The sequence below is a fragment of the Sander vitreus genome, unplaced genomic scaffold, assembly GCF_031162955.1.
Source record: "Sander vitreus isolate 19-12246 unplaced genomic scaffold, sanVit1 ctg381_0, whole genome shotgun sequence".
NCBI classification, from domain to species: domain Eukaryota; kingdom Metazoa; phylum Chordata; class Actinopteri; order Perciformes; family Percidae; genus Sander; species Sander vitreus.
In genome coordinates, this window is record NW_027595510.1 from 22,501 (window position 1) to 40,000 (window position 17,500).

The 17,500-nt window shown below is 44.7% G+C and overlaps 1 long non-coding RNA gene across 1 annotated transcript; it reads left to right on the top strand.

Moving 5' to 3' along the window:
• The first annotated feature begins 13,731 nt into the window (after window positions 1-13,731).
• LOC144513929 (uncharacterized) lies at window positions 13,732-17,174 on the top strand. Its single transcript, XR_013501208.1, has 3 exons — window positions 13,732-13,926; window positions 14,933-14,966; window positions 16,433-17,174. It is a non-coding gene; the product is annotated as an uncharacterized LOC144513929 (long non-coding RNA).
• Window positions 17,175-17,500: the final 326 nt, after the last annotated feature.

The window sequence follows — 17,500 nt, forward strand, 5'->3', positions numbered from 1 at the left end:
AGGGGACGTCCAGCTGGGAGGAGGCCTCGGGGAAGACCCAGGACTAGGTGGAGGGACGTCCAGCTGGGAGGAGGCCTCGGGGAAGACCCAGGACTAGGTGGAGGGACGTCCAGCTGGGAGGAGGCCTGTGGGAAGACCCAGGACTAGGTGGAGGGACGTCCAGCTGGGAGGAGGCCTCGGGAAGACCCAGGACTAGGTGGAGGGACGTCCCAGCTGGGAGGAGGCCTCGGGGAAGACCCAGGACTAGGTGGAGGGACGTCCAGCTGGGAGGAGGCCTCAGGGGAAGACCCTAGGACTAGGTGGAGGGACGTCCAGCTGGGAGGAGGCCTCGGGGAAGACCCAGGACTAGGTGGAGGGACGTCCAGCTGGGAGGAGGCCTCGTGGGAAGACCCAGGACTAGGTGGAGGGACGTCCAGCTGGGAGGAGGCCTCAGGGGAAGACCCAGGACTAGGTGGAGGGACGTCCAGCTGGGAGGAGGCCTGTGGGAAGACCCAGGACTAGGTGGAGGGACGTCCAGCTGGGAGGAGGCCTCGGGGAAGACCCAGGACTAGGTGGAGGGACGTCCAGCTGGGAGGAGGCCTCAGGGAAGACCCAGGACTAGGTGGAGGGACGTCCAGCTGGGAGGAGGCCTCGGGGAAGACCCAGGACTAGGTGGAGGGACGTCCAGCTGGGAGGAGGCCTCGGGGAAGACCCAGGACTAGGTGGAGGGACGTCCCAGCTGGGAGGAGGCCTCAGGGAAGACCTAAGACTAGGTGGAGGGACGTCCAGCTGGGAGGAGGCCTCGGGGAAGACCCAGGACTAGGTGGAGGGACGTCCAGCTGGGAGGAGGCCTGTGGGAAGACCCAGGACTAGGTGGAGGGACGTCCAGCTGGGAGGAGGCCTCGGGGAAGACCCAGGACTAGGTGGAGGGACGTCCAGCTGGGAGGAGGCCTCGAGGAAGACCCAGGACTAGGTGGAGGGATTATATCTCCAACCTGGCCTTGGAATGCCTCGGGATCCACCAGTCAGAGCTGGTTAATGTAGCCCGGGAAAGGGAAGTTTGGGGTCCCCTGCTGGAGCTGCTACCCCCGCGACCCGACCCCGGATAAGCGGACGTAGATGTATGGATGGATGAATGTTATTCACGGGTCCTTTAGAAAAGAGACGGAAATGTTGACAATGCTGACAAGCAACTCAAACTCCGTTCTGATAATCCAGCTGCTGACGTGAATGTGTGTGTGTGTGTGTGTGTGTGTGTGTGTGTGTGTGTGTGTGTGTGTGTGTGTGTGTGTGTGTGTGTGTGTGTGTGTGTGTGTGTGTGTGTGTGTGTGTGTGTGTGTGTGTGTGTGTGTTGAGAGGATTAATGTGCAGCAGCTTTGGAAGGGAGTGTGTGTGTGTGTGTGTGTGTGTGTGTGTGTGTGTGTGTGTGTGTGTGTGTGTGTGTGTGTGTGTGTGTGTGTGTGTGTGTGTGTGTGTGTGTTGAGAGGATTAATGTGTAGCAGCTTTGGAAGGAAAAGAGCGTCTGTGTGTGTGTGTGTGTGTGTGTGTGTGTGTGTGTGTGTGTGTGTGTGTGTGTGTGTGTGTGTGTGTGTGTGTGTGTGTGTGTGTGTGTGTGTGTGTGTGTGTGTGTGTGTGTGTGTGTGTGTGTGTGTCTGTGTGTCTGTGTGTGTGTGTGTGTGTGTGTGTGTGTATGTCTGTGTGTGTGTGTGTGTGTGTGTGTGTGTGTGTGTGTGTGTGTGTGTGTGTTGAGAGGATGTATGTGCAGCAGCTTTGGGTCTTAGCAGGAGATTTTTCTCTCTTTCTGTGTCGTGATTATTTTCAGAAACATGTAGTTGACTTTAGATTCAGGCAGCAGGTCAGTTAGCAGGTTTATAAACACAAGCATTTAAATGAACATGTATTCCTGCACAGAGCAGACAGACAGACAGAGAGACAGACAGACACAGACAGACAGAGAGACAGACAGACAGACACACACACACAGAGACAGACAGAGAGACAGACAGACACAGACAGAGAGACAGACAGACAGACACAGACAGACAGACACACACAGACACACACAGACAGACAGAGAGACAGACAGACAGACAGACACACACACACACACACACACACACACACACACACACACACAGACAGACAGAGAGAGAGACAGACAGACACAGAGAGACAGACAGACAGACACACACACACACACACACACACACAGACAGACAGACAGACAGACAGACACACACAGACAGACAGAGAGACAGACAGACAGACACACACAGACAGACAGAGAGACAGACAGACACAGACAGACAGACAGACACAGACAGACAGAGAGACAGACAGACAGACACACACAGACAGAGAGACAGACAGACAGACAGACACACACACACACACAGACAGACAGAGAGAGAGACAGACAGACACAGAGAGACAGACAGACAGACACACACACACACACACACACACACACACACACACACACACACACACACACACACACAGACAGACAAGAGATACACAGAGAGACACACAGAGAGACAGACACACACACACACACACACACACACACAGAGACACACACACACACACACACACACACACACACACAGACTCACAGACAGACAGACAGACAGACAAAGAGAGAGAGAGAGACAGACAGACAGATAGAGATACAGACAGACAGACAGACAGAGAGACAGACCTTCATGCCGGAGGTCTCTGTCTCCAGTTTGGACAGGTGTTGGGAGTTGTCCTCCAGTTCTCTCCTCAGGTGTGAGTTCTCCTTGCGGAGCGCCTCCACCTGGTGGGCCAGCTGGTCGTAGGAAGCCACGGCGGCCATCTTTACACAGCGTAGCGCCTCCTGCAGGACACAGAGGGGAAGGCTTTAACCAGCCTGATTCACACCCACACACAGTGATCCTGTCCACACTGCTCGTACACAGTTATCTGTGAGACATGCGATGCATATAATGATAACAATGCGTGAATGAGCACAGGAGCAGCAGCCGACAGCAGCTCTGTTCTGCTCACAGTCATCATTTTCTCATTAATTATACGTTATTTCATCAACAACCTATTGACCTATATCACTAACCAGACCACACATTTATAAAAAATATATTGACTCTTCACTACATTTCAGCATTTATATATAGCCTATATATATTATATTATATATATGGAAACAGAGAGATGGAAACAGAGAGATGGAAACAGAGAGATGGAAACAGAGAGATGGAAACAGCCTCAGGATAAAGTTAGATAACTGGTTATCTAACAGACAGAAACACAGAGAGAGAGTCGATCAGACACTCGCTGGGAGCCATCTGCTGCCCAGAGAGGAAGAGGAGGAGGAGGGAGAGGAAGAGAGAGAGGAAGAGGAGGAGGAGAGAGAGAGGAGAGAGAGGAGGAGAGGAAGAGGAAGAGGAGAGAGGGAGAGGAAGAGAGAGAGGAAGAGGAGGAGGAGAGAGAGGAGGAGAGAGAGGAGGAGAGGAGAGAGAGAGGAAGAGGAGGAGAGAGAGGAAGAGAGAGAGGAGGAGAGAGAGGAGGAGAGGAGAGAGAGAGGAAGAGAGAGAGGAAGAGGAGGAGGAGCGAGAGGAAGAGAGAGAGGAGGAGAGAAAGGAGGAGAGGAGAGAGGAAGAGGAGGAGGAGGGAGAGGAAGAGAGAGAGGAAGAGGAGGAGGGAGAGGAAGAGAGAGAGGAGGAGAGAGAGGAGGAGAGGAGAGAGGAAGAGGAGGAGGAGGGAGAGGAAGAGAGAGAGGAAGAGGAGGAGGAGCGAGAGGAGAGAGAGAGGAGGAGAGAGGAGAGAGAGAAGAGAGAGGAGGAGAGAGAGGAAGAGAGAGGAGGAGAGAGAGGAGAGAGAGAGAGGAGAGAGGAGAGAGAGAGGAAGAGGAGAGAGAGAGGAGAGAGAGAGGAAGAGAGAGAGGAAGAGGAGGAGAGAGAGGAGAGAGAGAGGAAGAGAGAGAGGAAGAGGAGGAGAGAGAGGAGGAGAAATGTGTGTGAAGGTCTCCTTCAGTGTGTGTTACTCATCAGAAACCTGCTGACAGACACACATATTATACAATCCCCCCCCAACCATCGCCATGGTGACACATTTCCATCCAGTGATGTCTCTCTCTGCCTCAGCTGACACACACACACACACACACACACACACACACACACACACACACACACACACACACACACACACACACACACACACACACACACACACACACACACACAGAGACACACACACACACACACACACACACACACACACACACACACAGACACACACACACACACACACACACACACACACACACAGCTCACTGCTGCAGTCGCTGGCAAAGCATGCTGGGGAAGAATTTCCCGGGAGGATAACGAATCAGACGGAGACGTGAAACGAGCATTAAAAGGTGCAGTTGCTATGGCGACGGACGATCTGATGCGGGTGACCCCGATATGAGACGACGGTGAAGAGAAACAGGAAGACAAAGACTCTGCTCCTCTTCATCACAGCGTTCCCCCTCTCATTCCCCCTGCTCTGGTGTTCCCCCTCTCATTCCCCCTGCTCTGGTGTTCCCCCCTCTCATTCCCCCTGCTCTGGTGTTCCCCCCTCTCATTCCCCCTGCTCTGGTGTTCCCCCCTCTCATTCCCCCTGCTCTGGTGTTCCCCCCTCTCATTCCCCCTGCTCTGGTGTTCCCCCCTCTCATTCCCCCCTGCTCTGGCGTTTCCCCCCTCTCATTCCCCCCTGCTCTGGCGTTCCCCCTCTCATTCCCCCCTGCTCTGGCGTTCCCCTCTCATTCCCCCCTGCTCCCCTGCTCTGGCGTTCCCCCTCTCATTCCCCCTGCTCTGGTGTTCCCCCCTCTCATTCCCCCTGCTCCCTGCTCTGGCGTTCCCCCCTCTCATTCCCCCTGCTCCCTGCTCTGGCGTTCCCCCCTCTCATTCCCCCTGCTCTGGCGTTCCCCTCTCATTCCCCCCCTGCTCTGGCGTTCCCCCTCTCATTCCCCCTGCTCTGGCGTCCCCCTCTCATTCCCCCTGCTCTGGTGTTCCCCCCTCTCATTCCCCCTGCTCTGGTGTTTCCCCCTCTCATTCCCCCTGCTCTGGTGTCCCCCTCTCATTCCCCCTGCTCTGGTGTTTCCCTCTCATTCCCCCTGCTCTGGTGTTCCCCCCTCTCATTCCCCCTGCTCTGGCGTTCCCCCCTCTCATTCCCCCCCCCTTGACTGACTTAATAATATATTAAACGCTGCATGTATTTACATTAAAAGTGCATCATGTGTCTGAACAAAGAAAGTCGACCACCTGCTCCACCCCCCTCCCAGCATGCATCGCTCTCTCTCTCTCTCTCTCTCTCTCTCTCTCTCTCTCCCTGGGGATTGTCTGGTTACTGCGGCAACCGCATCCTCCAGGCAAAGAGAGGAGGAGGAGGAGGAGGAGGAGGAGGAGGAGGAGGAGAAGAAAATGGCGTCTGTGTGTGGACAGCAACTGCAGTCATCCAGAAACACGTTATTAGGTAACATGCATATCTAAACTGAAAGCTTCAGAAGACTTCAGTAATATCAAATATCAACGGAGATGTCTGCAGCTGAATCCAGACAGCTGGGTATGGTTACAGCTGATTAAACACGGGATAGTTCCCTCAATATCAGCCAAAACAACCTCAACAAATGTGTGTAAAATGCTCATATTTCCCTAAACCTAAACCAGGCTGCGTACAGGACACTGAAACATCATCATGTTAGTTTGATATTTATCTAGTTGTCCCTAAAAGCTTAAAAGGTCCAATGTGTGGGAATGTCTCCCATCTGGCGTTGAGATCATATATCATATATCATAAATACATCAACTCTCTCGCACCACGCGAGGGGGTCAGCTTCACTTCAGAGCTCCAACCTCCTACGGCGCCATGTTGATGCTACCAAGCCATCACCTCCTGTTAGCATCCTGTTAGCATCCCGTTAGCATCCCATTGACTGCCATTCATTCTGACGTCACTTTGACAGAGAATACCTTTACATCTGAAGCGTTTAAAGACTCTATGTGTCCGTTGTTTATTTCTAAAGAAACACGACAATGTATAAAAGGCTCCATTACCTTGTAGCTCACGTTATGGCTCCGTAGCAGACGTTTTTATAACAATAGGCTAACGATTGGGTCATAACCACGAGACTTCCTGTCTCATAGTAGAGGAGTTGCCGTATAGTACAGGAGAAGCTCTCAGGCAGTTTGGACTTCCATCAGCTGTTTAAGTGTAATGACTAATGTTAACTATCATTTTAGTGATCAATAATGAGCCTGTGTCTATGTTATCTCCTTACATATACCTACGCTCTCCGTCTCTGCTAGATTGGGAATGATTGAGATTTCTCTTGGTACAGCTACCAGAAGACTTCCAACTTTCAGACAGGTTGCTCACGTCACATCTACGTCTTCAAGCTCAGTTGGAGGCTGCTCAGTAACGCTCAGCCATCACCGGGAAAGAGCTTCTAATGTCCTTCACTGGTCTCCGTCCAGAGACACGGGAGCTGCTGGTCCATTTCTTTAAATGTCTCTCGCACCACGCAGTTCAAAGTACGTATTCCAGCTACGGTAGCCGGTCTCTTGCTCTTTTCAATCTCGTTTTTCTTTTTCTGGGCGAAGAAGAGGAAGAAAATTCCTGAAATTCCTAGTTCATAATGATGTGCCCACGTACCTGATGCTTTAGTTGTGTTGTTCATGTATGAGGTCACGAATGACAGACTATGAACACGTCAATTCCTGATGATTCCTGGCATATTAAGGAATGCAGTAATACATAAATCATTGATAATCCCCGACCAGACTCTTAGCTAACAAGAGATGGCGTCTGCTTTAGAAAGTTAATTAGTCGCAAGACTGAAAAAGGCCCGTGTTGAGGACGAGGAGCAGCCTGAACCGGAGGTATCGGTCTGAAACAGAGCTCAACAGTCCCACCAGTGGATTAGTTATGGTTTTAATATGTTTACAATATGTCCAGGCTTCTACCAGTGAAAGGCAGACTCAGGGAGGGAGAGAGAGAGAGAGATGTGTTAGGCATTGAAGTAGGAGAGGACAGCATCCAACGGCGTGATACGAAAAGTACCACAATAGGTATTCTCCCCCCCACGCCACAATGTGTTCCTAATCTGTGGGAAACACTGCTAACGTTAGCTTCTTGTCTCATCTGGGGTCTGATAAACAGCTGACAGTAAATCCACAATGCTATTTTCGGGGGTGCGGGGTGTACATGGTGGAAACCCTGCTGTGTGTCTGTCCTGTGTCTGATAGAGGACACACTGCTCCTGTAACGTCAAGACAATAACAACAGCTGTTGACACTGTTGTTTTAATGTTTGTCGGAAGAAAATGGACACGCACGCACACACACACACACACACACAGCACATAAACACACACACACACACACACACACACACACACGGGACACAAACACACACACACACGGGACACACACACACACACACACACACAGGACATAAATACACACACACACACACACACACACACACACACACACACACACACACACACACACACACACACACACACACACACACAGGACATAAATACACACACACACACACACACACACACACACACAGACACACACACACAGGACATAAACACACACACAGACACAGATACACACACACACACACACACACACACACACAGACACACACACACACACACACACACACACACACACACACACACACACACACACACAGGACATAAACACACACACACACACACACATAAACACACACACACACACACACACACACACACACACACACACACACACACAACACAAACACACACACACACACACACACACACACACACACACACACACACACACACAGACACGCAGACTAGAGACTTTGATTTACAGTCAAGACTTTTGAGTTACGTGGGTCCCATAATATCCATGTCAGGTTTAAATGAGACGTGTGTGTGTGTGTGTCTGTGTGTGTGTGTGTATCTGTGTCTGTCTGTGTGTGTGTGTGTGTGTGTGTGTGTGTGTCTGTGTGTGTGTGTGTCTGTGTGTGTGTCTGTGTGTGTGTGTGTGTGTGTGTGTGTCTGTGTGTGTGTATATGTGTGTGTGTGTGTGTGTGTGTGTTGGTTTTGCTATACTTGTGAGGACCAAACAACCTTTTTTGTGAGGACATTTTTTGTTGTGAGGACATTTTGGGTGGTCCTCACAAAAAAAATGCTGAAATAGCCTCCTGAGGGTATAAACTTCATGCTCTGTAATTTTCAGCAAAAGTCCTCACAGGAATAGTAATTATGGAAATTGGTGTTTTCTCATGTGATCGTGAGCTCCCCCTATAGTACACACTCGTGTACTCCTGGGAGGAGGAGTCTGAAGAAGTAGGATATTTCTGATTGGATGGCTCGTTGCCTAGCTGGGGGATTTTTGTGATTGGTCACTTCAGTCACATGGCTACACTGTGGAGGGAAAAGGAGGGAGGGGCAGATAGAGATTTTTGTGATTGGTCACTTCAGTCACATGGCTACACTGTGGAGGGAAAAGGAGGGAGAGACAGATAGAGTTGCAGGGTGACTCACAGAGGCCTGTGATCAGCTAAATCTCAAACATTAAAACCTGTTAACTCAAGAACAAACATATTAATGACAAATGCACCCAATTAATCATATTAAATACATTTATAATTCACATTATCATTAAATAACTGATCATTATTTAATTTCTGAAGATTTTAGTGGATAATGAGTGTTTCACTTCTGCAGTGAGCATAGATAAACAGTGGAAGAAAACCTAAATTTAAAGTATGAATATAGATTTTAATTTATAATTTGGGCATTTCTACATTTACTGTTAATTTTGACAGTTATTTTATTTAGTCTGAGTCTTAGGAGTTTTGATTTGTGCACATTTGGGTTTGTTTTGAATATGAAGTGACTATTTAATCCACTAAATGATCTTTTGATTAGGATTAATTTGTTCAGTTGTTGAGAGTTTAGGAAATTTCAGTTTAAGGTTTTAAATGTATATAATAAGTAATAAAGGTACGGACAGCTGCAAATGTCACCTGGTTAAACAGCCTACTGTCGGCTTTCTCTCTTTGCAAACATTGTGTATTGTATTGTTATGTTTCGGATGTAATCGTGTATGTTTTAATCATTTTTGTTTTAAAGTATGGTTACATCACTTTCATGTAACACAACATGCGCACAATCTTGTTACCGAAATCTATTTACCTGGCAGAGGAAGAGAAAAAACACTCAGTCACATGAAGAAATTACATCATCAAGCCATTTTCTAACACCAAGAATAGACCAAAGGTAAGTCCTCTATTCTATTGTTGATATTGTTCCAATCTTTTCAGCCTTGACTGAGTGTACCACTCGAACCAATGCAACCCTGTTGCTATTTTTTTTTATTCAGTGTTGTATGACCTGTTTCTCATATGTTGCTCCTAAAAGTCACTAGGAGAAATAGGTGAGAGAGCATTTAGCAGGAAGATTCATAATTTAGACTGGAGGCACAAGAACAGCAGCTTCTCCAACGGCACAATTAGGAGAAGAAGAAACATGATAAGGTTACCTGGATGATCATGTTCAGATCATTTTCAATACGTTGAGCTTTTTAAACATGTAAATTGATATACTGAGTTAATTCACATCATTGAGCGCTATATTGTATGAGTTGCTATATTGGCAGGTGTTATGCTGATGAACAGAGGAGACAGCAGTACAGTAGAAAACAAGAAAGATGTGGAGGAAAGATGTAGAAACAGGAAAGAAGAAAAGGCTAAAAGACTGCAGGATGAGCATGCAGTGTGCCCAGCAAGAAAAGTAAAAAGAAGCTCATAAGAGGAGTAATGCTAGGAAAAAGGTACTTGAAGGATTAAACACGCCTCCAGTAAGGCCTGATCCTCCAGTCAGCTCTCAACCTGGGACTTCAAGGTCAGGACAGACATTTAGGTTATTGAGGAATGCAAGTTAGTGTAAGCACAGATCATGAAGATATGTTTAAGTAAAGAAAGGTAAAGGAACTATCTGTACAATGAACAGTGAAATAGACGTCAGTTTTACTTGATAGGTTTGTTTGGGCCAAAACTACATGGGGAAAGAATATTCCATAGTGATTTTTATTTTTAGGAGTACTTATATAGTAAATAATTATGGTCCAAATCCACAGACTACATTTCATTACAGAGGAGCCTGTCATCTGTACATCAAATACTGTACAAATAAGGCTAAAGATGCCAACTGATCCTGAAAGAACTTTGAAGTATGCATTACAGAGACATTGGCCCTCATTTATCAACCCAACGTAGAAACCAGCGCAGATATGAGCGCAGAAATCCTCTTACGACAGACTTCACGTGTGATTCATGAAACGTTCGTATCACACCAATCAAAGCGTAAGAATGGACGTACATTGATAAATGCAACGGCTGGAAACGATCGTAATTTATATGTCACGCCCCAATATATTCTGGGTTTTGAGGCCTCGCCCCTACAATTTACAACATGGTGAGACGTAATCTGGCTGAGAAGCGGAACTTTTCAGAGGTGGAGATTGAAACCCTGATGTCACAGGTTCATTTGCAGTAACGTGTGTACTATTTGGCAGCCTGAGAACTGGGATTAAAGGCTGGAGAAAGAAGGCTGAATAGAAAGAGATCACTGATGCAGTCAACAGTGTTGCTGTGGTAAATCGGACTCCAGCTGAAGTTTATTTAATTTATACATCCTTGACATATGTATGCTATAGTCCTAATAGTAATATACAGGCTTATACTGCAATCTCTTAGGCCTACATGGTGTACCTATATTTAAATAAACACACAGTAGCAGAGTTTATGCAGTGTCTTTCATTTTACTCGTGTTTTTTTCATGAGTCAGAACCAGGCAACAGCTGTGAGGGAGAGCGTGTGTCCTCCGCCCCCCCCCCCGTGCTGGACCACCACCCCGACCCTGTCTCCTGACAGCAGAGGGGCTGGAAAAACAGGCCAAAATAACTCGGTCAATGGCAGAAATAAATCATTCACTTGTGGCCATTAACGACACTTTAAAAGAGAAACGAAAACCTGAAGAATAAATAAAATGTTGTGCATCATCATGTTTCCTGTATTGAGTATCATTGCCAAACATAACACTATACCTTTTAAAAGCGAGGAATAATATCCTGTCTCATTCGTATAGCCCCAGTTGGGGCTGTGCTGGACACTGCTCTCTGGGCATCGGGTCATCTGGCTCCAGAATCCCACAGGCTAAAACTATGTTGCAGACTCTTTCTGCTGTGTATAGTAGTGTCCCCCCGCTGATGCAAGACCATGAGCTATCTGCCTTTAAGCAATCCGATGGGGCGCTCCACCGTGGCCCGTGTGCGTACGTGTGCACTGTTGTACCGACGAATAGAGGTCTTTTAAAAGAGCCAGATCTGCTATTGCTGATAAGTGATCAACTGATGACTTCTCCTTCTCCTGTTATACTTTTTATATGCTGCACCGCATGTCCACACTGACTCGAAAACTTGCGTACACGAGTTCAGACCAGACGTGAGATTTTATCGCAGCCTACGCTCACGTTCAAATTCATAAATCCCTTGCTTTGCATAGGAATCGGCGTACGCCCATCCTACAACTGTTTTTGGTCGTACGCACGTTTCATAAATGAGGGCCATTGACCCAATATTTACTGTCATGTGAACACCATTTAAGATAGATGTTAGAGCTATTTGTTACACCTCCTTTAGTGTACTCACCGATATCTACAATATATGCATTTTCACCAATGAAACAGTATTATAGCTATCAATATGATGATATGATGTTTTCTATGACTATCAAGTATCACTCCATGCACCATGTGTTGCTACTTACTACATGTGTATCTATTAATTAATGGGTAACTACCCTCAAATAAGTTGCTACTGAGAAATCAATAATGAAGAATTTATGTTGTTGTAGTTCATGGCTGGCAATGTCTATTTTGCTGATGTTGAAATGGTTAAGTGACAAAATATTTACACATACATATGTTTCTTTTAGGCAATGTGATCATGGGAGAAGAAAAAGGAGGGCTGCCAAAGCTAAATTACACAGGGAGGTGCAGAAACTACAGGATCAATTGAAGTCAAACAGTGAGCAGAAAATACAGAGCGGCTCTAATGATTGAAACAGAACCATCCATTGCCAAGATCCTGTAAGATGTCAGTAAGTTGCTTAAGCAAATCTCAGGCACCTCCACTAAGTGGTCTTGTTCACATGTTTATTTTAATCATTCCTCCTCATCCTGTTAATCCTTTATCAAAAAGATAAATGAAAATATATATTATATAACACTCCTGTGGTCCTGAGTATTTATTTGTCACATTGATGTCATGTTCTACAATCAAGAGTAATCTAGCCATTCTACCCTGTCACTCGAATTTCAACCCTGTTACCATACCATTTTTAGTAAAATAATCTTAAATGATTCAGATAAGTCTTATCTGAAATTAAAAAAATGAATGGGGCATTATCCTGCTGTTAAGAGGCTGTTGCCATAGGGGAATAATCATAGGGGAATACTGTTTGAATGAAGGGCACATGTTAAGCCATGTTAAGCCAACATTTACTGTGTATATATGTGTATGTGTGTGTGTGTGTGTGTATATATATATATATATATATATATACACACACACAAAAAAAAGTATATGTGTAAAACTTGCAATGTGCTCAATTAAAAATAAATAGTATAAAATAAAGTGTAAAGAAAGTATTGTTGGGATATTTCTCATGCTGCCTGTGTCTCTGTTTGAAAGGTCACAGCCAGGGCAGCTGAGGAGATGACACACACGCAGGTGGGGGAGGGGAGAACAGTGAAGCACCTAACTACAGCACCAAACTTTCTTCAAATAAACTTGAACCTTAGGTCTTGTTTTCTGATGTTAGATAGTCCAGCAATGAAGTGATATCAAAACAGTAAAGCCACAGTATGAGAGCCTCTTAAATATTATCTACATTTACCTTACATGCATTTATGTTAAACATGATTTTGTACAACTATTGTGACATAGTGATATAAAAATGTTATAACCTCAATTAAAAATAAAGGCAAGGCAAAAAACTGCGTAAAATAAAGTGTAAAGGTGTGCTGAGATATTGCTCAAACTGAATCCAAGCTCTGCAGCCTGTGTGTCTGAAAGGTCACAGCGAGGGCAGCCAAGGAGCACATGTCAGGTGGGGGAGGGGAGAACAATCAAGCACTTAACCACAGCACCAAACTCTCTTCAAATTAACTTGATTCTCAGGTCTTGTTTTCTGAATTTAGGAAGTGATATCAAAATATTAAAACCACTGTATCAAAATCTCTCCAATATTATTTAAATTTATGTTACATGCATTTATGTTTAAAATGATTTTGATTTCAAATTTAATGTAAAACAGTAATATTCCCAGTAAAAAAAATAAATAGTGTAAAATAAAGTGTAAAGGTGTGTTGAGATATGGCTCAAACTGAATCCAGGCTCTGCTGCCTGTGTGTGAGGAGAGGCTGACATGAGGCCACACAGGGAGGGGGAGGGGAGATCAATTAAACACCTGCACTGCAAACTTTTTTTTGCTGCTAATGCTGCATTCAAGGGACATGGGAATTCCTGGCTTCACTGTCCCTGACTGAAGATACAGAATTTCATACTAAAATGGAGAACTGCTGAAGCTACGCTATGTTGTAGTAAAAACTCTATTTTTTGTAATCATTGTTGACTCTATTTTGGAGTTGAAACATTTTGTAAAATTTCCATAACTGTACAACATGGAGTACAGTTGTGCACTCTCCCAGTGGACCTAAATGCATCGTCAGAAACATGACGGAGGTGTTTTACGCAGGCTGCAGAGACTCAGGGAGCAGCTGCACATGTGCTAGGAGATTTAAAGAGGCGAAAACAACAGCAGGAAAGCAACAGATTATTAACCCAGGTAAGACATTTTTATTTTTATTTAAACTAGGCTGAGCTGTTACTTGAATAAAATTAAGAGGCGAACAGAATGAAAAGAGTTTTTTGGGAGTGGGGGAATGATTGTCCAACTATCTTGATTATCAATGAATTGTTCTAACTTTAGTTATTTTTCAAGCATAAATGCCTAAAGTTAGCAGATTCTAGCTTCTACAGTTTGTGGATTTTATATTTTTGTTCTGTTTTGATATAAAAAACAGATTGTTTTTGTGTTTTGCACTGACTCAACCTGCTTGTGTTGTCTGACCAATGGTGCATTTCATCCTTGAAAACTGAACAAAGTTTCACACACATGTGAGTAACAGAAGTGGAAAATGTGTCTCTGAACAAAGGGGGGTCAAAATCCATAGTAAGTCAGTATCTTGTGTGGCCACCAGCTGCATTAAGTACTGCAGTGCATCTCCTCCTCATAGACTGTACCAGATCTGCCAGTTCTTGCTGTGAGATGTTACCCCACTCTTCTACCAAGGCACCTGCAAGTTCCTGGACATTTCTGGGGTGCATGACCCTAGCCCTCACTAATGCAGCTGGTGGCCACACTAAATACTGAGTTACTTTGGATTTTGACCCCCCTTTGTTCCAGACACATTTTTTCATTTCTGTTAGTTACATGTGTGAAACTTTGTTCAGTTTATGTCTTAGTAGTTGAATCTTTTATGTTCATACAAATCTTTACACGTTAAGTTTTGCTAAAAATTAAAGCAGTTGAAAGTGAGGACGTTTCTTTTTTTGCTGAGTATATGTCGGAGCAATTAGCCAAAATATCCTGGATGAAACACATTTACACAAGTCACATTAATTATGTAAGTTATACTAGCAATAGTTAATGCAATTCTGTGGCTGTCATGTTAGGGTTATTAGTTATAACCTCAACATTGCCATTTACATAGATACAAGTATACTAATTTAAATTAATTGATGACATTCATAGTGGTGATCTTGCTTAAATACAATTGTTTGTTTCACAGATAATGGAAAGAAAGAGAGCAAGAAAATGAGCTGGTATGTATCAAATGATTGTATACTAATAATTTGTACCACACTTTTGTGGGTGTGACATTAAACCTTTATATCTGATAACTTGATGGAACCACATTTACACTAGGGCTGGCCTAAATGTCATTTTTTTTAGCTTTAAAGCTGTGATAGTAATTAAGAGTGAATAATCAAAGCATGTTTAAGTCACTCTTTTGAAAATAAAAAAAGCACTCTCTCTCGAATGGCACAGTGGAGATCATGTCCGAGTTCCGAGCCGGAGTCCAACCTAACTGTGCCCGAGCCCACCTCTTCAAGCGGGCCCGGGCACAGTTTAATGTACCGTGTCCGGGCACGGAACGGAGCGATCACACTGGTCAAACGAACCAGACTTTGGGGTTTAAACATACTTGAGCACAGAACGGATTGCCTAGTGTGAGTACACCCTAAGTGAGGGAGGAGACTGGAGTTAGAAAAAGAGGAATATTTATTACATGGTTGAAGGGATCGGCTATTGAGCCAGAGAAGAGCGAGGCAGACTGGAAGACTAGATGCAGAACCGGGTTGTTGGCTGCTGTGCAGAGCAGGGGGGAAACTGTAGAGCCCAGAGTAGGCTACGACAGGCTAAGGCGAGCAGGTACAGAGCTGAATACGTGAATAGTTTAGCCAGACGGGTTGTTGTCATTACAGTGGCTTTGTCTAACAAACCCAACCAAGGGCGTACTTCAGAGCGTATCATGGTAGAGGCATCTCCTAGGCAAGAACAAGATGGTATGCAAGTAATTATAATAGAGGTCAGGGTTCAAGTTAAAATGTTTTGCCACAAGAGGCCTGAAACCTATTGGCAAGAAGATGGTTTTTCCTGGCCCGATGTCCAGAATTTGTAATTACCAGTATTATTGTAAGCTATTATTTACCTATTTCATTTGTAATATTGTAGGTTTCCCTAGACGTTGCATGTTTGAGTTCTGATGCACAGTGGGGTGACTTATTGTCACAAGGCTTATGTTTGACCTGGTATGAATTCTAGATCATATTGTAGTAGATATGGAACATCAGAATCAGATTTATTGGCAAATAGGTAGTCAGAGAAAGGGAATTTTAGTGTTGTGGTGTGTAGCAGTATAGCAAAGTATACACAACATAAATTCAAAAAATATAAAAAGAATATTAAAAAAACGTATTTAAGAAGAGAGAATTTATTGAGAGGTGCGTGTGGAACTGGAGCAGATCAAGTGTATGTCGGCATCAGAGCGAGCGGTGTAAAAGCAGAGCAGTTAATGGGTAACAGCAAGAGGTGTAAGTGCACATGTTTGCCCCTGGGTTTATCAGGTGGTTGCTACAGTGGTATTTTGAAGTGACCAGGATGCATTAGGTGACTGCTAAGTTTGTTCAAGAAGTAAATAATGTTTGCTGTGATAATCAATCACCTTTTCCACTGACCAATATGGATGTAGCTGATAATATCTGATGTTCATTTCCTTCTGTTACAGAGCTATCCAGAAGCCAGAAGGGGAGACCTGATGATGACTCAGATGGTATGTAGTGTGATCATCTATAGCCTTTGACTTTTTGGCATGAAGTGTACAGTAGGTTATGACTCAGTCTGTGTATATATCATGGGGTTTCTCTTCTCTTCACTTAGAAGGACCTGGCACACGCACTAAGGCTAAAGTCAAGAGGTCATCCAAGGCTAGGAGAAATGGTAAGCTTGTTTGTTGCCAATATAGAACCACCTTGTACACCCTTGCAACTACTTGGACATACCCTAGTAACCACCAACTACACCCCAGCACCCCAGCCGTGTTCATGTACTTTTTGAACTGCCTTAACTACACCGCCCTTGAGTCAATACAAGCCTTTTAAACATTACAACATTGTTAAAAAAGTGATATTTCAGCCTATCAGGTCAACTCATGTCTAATTTGAAAGTGAAACAACGATATAGATTGATGTTGGTCATTTTGTAACATCGTAAATGGTTCCCAAAGTACAATATTCTGGGGAGATCCATATGTGGTTTCCAAGTTTGGGTATTTTCACTGTGAAACCTCAACAGAAAGCCACAGAGCTCCAATCTGAGTAATCTTGGTATCTGTCTTCTACCAACGTGATTAAGCTTCAGTTACTCTGATACTGTAATGCTCAATTATTCTGACTCCTCTTTCCCGAAGAAACTACAAAGTCTGAGCTTGCAGGAAAGCCTAAGCTTATGTTTGTTTTCAAAGGGATTGAGGATGCTTGTTAAAGGGTTAACTACTTTAAATTCCACTACAAGAACTATTATAGCAAATAGTACTGCAACTACTGTTACTCTCACTACTGCTGCAACTACTAGAAAGAATATTGCCACTTAAAATAGTCCAACTATGTTTAGTGCTACTACACCTGCTGCATCTGCAAAAGCTACAACTATTAATGCTGCGGATGCTAAAATTACTACTACTGCCTCCACTGATACTACTGCATATGCTACTAGTTTATTACTACTACAGTTTTACTTTTTTCTTCAATTTAAGTGTAGTTCATTGCACATATAAAATAATGTAATGCAGAAGAAC